This window comes from Syzygium oleosum, unplaced genomic scaffold (assembly GCF_021117445.2).
Source record: "Syzygium oleosum isolate NSW1041296 unplaced genomic scaffold, Sole_v2.1 Sole_v2.46, whole genome shotgun sequence".
NCBI lineage: Eukaryota > Viridiplantae > Streptophyta > Magnoliopsida > Myrtales > Myrtaceae > Syzygium > Syzygium oleosum.
The window spans coordinates 2,140,187-2,143,891 of NW_026607530.1; the positions used below are offsets into that span (position 1 = coordinate 2,140,187).

General features: G+C 32.2%; 1 long non-coding RNA gene across 1 annotated transcript; it reads left to right on the top strand.

The window, feature by feature from the left end:
* The first annotated feature begins 1,972 nt into the window (after positions 1 to 1,972).
* Positions 1,973 to 2,468, top strand: LOC130136589 (uncharacterized). Its single transcript, XR_008815414.1, has 2 exons — positions 1,973 to 2,037; positions 2,158 to 2,468. It is a non-coding gene; the product is annotated as an uncharacterized LOC130136589 (long non-coding RNA).
* Positions 2,469 to 3,705: the final 1,237 nt, after the last annotated feature.

Below are 3,705 nucleotides of genomic sequence, written 5' to 3' on the forward strand. Positions count from 1 at the left end.
CTTGATCGGGCTCCTTTACATGGCAAGAATTAACCTATTGACCCTTTAAATTGTTGTCTGAAGTTTCTTTCATCATTGGCACAAGTTGTCTGTGAAGTTCTTCTCACTCGATTTTTACTTGAGAATATCAATAGGAGATTTTGCGATGATATTTGGGAAGCTGTGTCGAGCAAATTGAATTTGGTAGCGGAAAGGTTCAGAGGTTTCAACTTGTGTGCTTGGAGGAAAAAGGGATTTAGTAAACTGGAAGAGTTTGCAATCCCTTTATCTTTAGGATGAAAGGAAGCATATCCCCATTCTTTTGTAGTATTTTTCCTCTTTTGAAATTGGGTTTTGCACATACGAGAGAGTTGCACAATTTATGTATAAAGCCCGGGACAAAAACGCGGCGCGCATTAAAGTTGACATAGCATGATTTTCTGCTTTCTCCATTTACTCACCATAGTCTATAGGCAATCAAAATCAGTTTCGCAGGACCATGCACTTCCGAGATGTACTGAAAGCAGTGCATGATCTAGGGTTAAATTATGAATTTGTATCCAGTTTTTTATACCAAGTTCCCATCGATTAAGGAGCATCACTTTGACTAATTCTCATATATGAAATTTCCTTTCCACCGCTCTTCTTAATCCTGGAATGTGTTATTCTTAGTAAATGCGTTATATCTTCAAAAGCAAGCTGCAAAATTCGTTCTTTTGTTGCTTGAGCAGGAACTGTCAATGGAGAAGACCAATTTGAGACAATCAAGACAAAACATGTCGACACCTTTGTTGCTCGGGTGTCAATAATGTGCCTGTCGAAATCGCGTCTTGATGTGCTACTTGCTGCTTCTTAGGCTACGCATGACAACTTGTCAAACAGTATTTGATTCTGTTCTTTTGTTCTCAGAATCAGTTTAGGAACAGAAATGCGTTTGTTTAATTTTTTGATTCTGGGCACAATTTTGTCAAAAATTGGTCCTAGAATCAGTTTTCAAGAATAAAAAAAAAAGTAGCTTCTTGATTCTGGGAACAATTTTGAGAATCAATTTTTTTTCTTCTTCCTTTTCTTGGTTTTTAATGTAGCTTCTATTGTCTAGCCCGAGGACCGCCCTCGCCGGATTTGACGAGAATAAAATATTTTAATAAAAAATATTATTAAAAAAAATATTTTACCGGCCGTGGCCGGCGATCAAGTCATGGCCAAAAAAAAGAAAAAATATATTTTTAATAAAAAATATTATTAATAAAAAAATATCTTACCGGCCATGGCCAGCGACCAGGCCATGGCAAAAAAAATAAAAATGTATATTTTTTTAAAAAAATATTATTAATAAAACAAAATTTACAGGTCATGGCCGGCGATCAGGACATGGCAAAAAAAGAAAAAAAATATATTTTTAATAAAAAAATATTTTACCGGTCATGACCGGCGACTAGGCCATGGCCCAAAAAAATAAAAATGTATATTTTTAATAAAAATATTTTAATATAAAATATTATTAATAAAAAAATATTTTACCGGTCATGGCCAAAAAAATAAAAATATATATTTTTAATAAAAATATTTTAATAAAAAATATTATTAATAAAAAAATATTTTAATAAAAAATATTATTAATAAAAAAATATTTTACCGGTCATGGCCAGCGACCAGGCCATGGCAAAAAAAAAGAAAAAATACTTTTAATAAAAATATTATTAATAAAAAATATATTACCGGTAATGACAGGCGAGTAGGCCATGGCCAAGGAGGAAAAGAAAAAAAAAGAAAAAAAAGAAAGAAATATTAAAATATTTAAAAATATTATTAATAAAAAAAAATTTTATGGCGTTACCAAACGCATTTATATTCTTTTTCTATTCCAGGGATGGAATTTTGGGCCGTTAACAAACGCCTTAAAATGCTCAGAATCAATTCCGGGCACAGAATAAAAAAGAATCATTTCTGAGTAGAATTTATTCCCGTGCACAGAATCGTTGTCATGCGCAGCCTTATTATGAATGTGGTACTTAGTATAAAAGATGGGGGTGTAAGTCACTGTTTGAAGGCTTAAAAGTGAGAGCCTTTAGCTTTTGTAGAGCAGTTTAGCTTTGAGTTGTTCTGCAATCGCTGGACCTATCAAGCTCACTAATTACAACATGTCTGTTGGTTTTCTTCACTTCACTATCTACCAAGGCTGCCAAGCAATTAGATTTGCAAGTCAAAATAGCATTAAGCATTAAGAAGACGTCAAAGGATATGTTAAGCTATCATTAAGCTCATCACGGATTCAAAGTGGTGTTAATAGTTTGCTGCTGTCACATGAAAGTTGACCTCCCATGAGGTATGCCCAACTTGGCGAAGTTGGTCATTCGAGACAGAACTTCTTTAGTTTTTCTATTTGTGGAGTCGCTCTTTACAGGGTGAAGAGCAGAGTTTCTTGATTCACCCTCTTTTATTCCTCTTCCCCTTTCGACATTTTGATTCCAGATTGAGATTTTCATGGACTTTGATGTGCTCGAATTAGCGAGCTTAACCTGCAGTCATCAATTTCATCACTAGAAGAAAAACCAGTCCGCAATGTCTATTTTGCCATTCGACTATGCCTGAAGAAGCTGATACTTTGAAACTCAATTGGCAAAAAATGTTTGGTGGGCCATTCAAGGACAGTCATAAATTTAAAATTATAATACTCCAACCATGAGGATAGTGAATAGGTGATTAAGGCTACGCATGACAACTTGCCAAACAGTGTTTGATTCTGTTCTTTTGTTCCCAGAATCAGTTTGGGAACAGAAATGCGTTTGTTTAATTTTTTGATTCTGGGCACAATTTTGTCAAAAATTGTTCCCATAATCAGTTTTCAAGAATAAAAAAAAAGTAACTTCTTGATTCTGGGAACAATTTTGAGAATCAATTTTTTTTTCTTCTTTCTTTTCTTGGTTTTTAATGTAGCTTCTAATGTCCGGCCCGAGGACCAACCTCGCCGGATTTAACGAGAATAAAATATTTTAATAAAAAATATTATTAAAATAAAAAATATTTTACCGGCCATGGCCGGCGACCAGGCCATGGCCAAAAAAAAGAAAAATATATATTTTTAATAAAAATATTATTAATAAAAAAAATATTTTACCTGCCATAGCCGGTGACCAGGCCATGGCAAAAAAAGAAAAAATATATATTTTTAATAAAAAATATTATTAATAAAAAAATATTTTACTGGCTATGGCCAGCGACCAGGCCATGGAAAAAAAAAATAAAAATGTATATTTTTAATAAAAATATTTAAATAAAAAATATTATTAATAAAAAAAATATTTTACAGGCCATGGCAAAAAAAAAGAAAAAAATATATTTTTAATAAAAAAATATTTTACCAGCCATGACCGGCGACTAGACCATGGCCAAAAATAATAATAATATATATTTTTAATAAAAATATTTTAATAAAAAATATTATTAATAAAAAAAATATTTACCGGCCATGGCCGGCGACTAGGCCATAGCCCAACAAAACAAAAATGCATATTCTAAATAAAAATATTTTACCAGCCATGGCCAAAAAAATAAAAATATATATTTTTAATAAAAATATTATTAATAAAAAAATATTTTACCGGTCATGGCCGGCGACCAGGCCATGGCCAAAAAAAAGAAAAAATACTTTTAATAAAAATATTATTAATAAAAAAATATTTTACCGGTCATGACCAGCAAGCAGGCCATGGCCAAGGAGGAAAA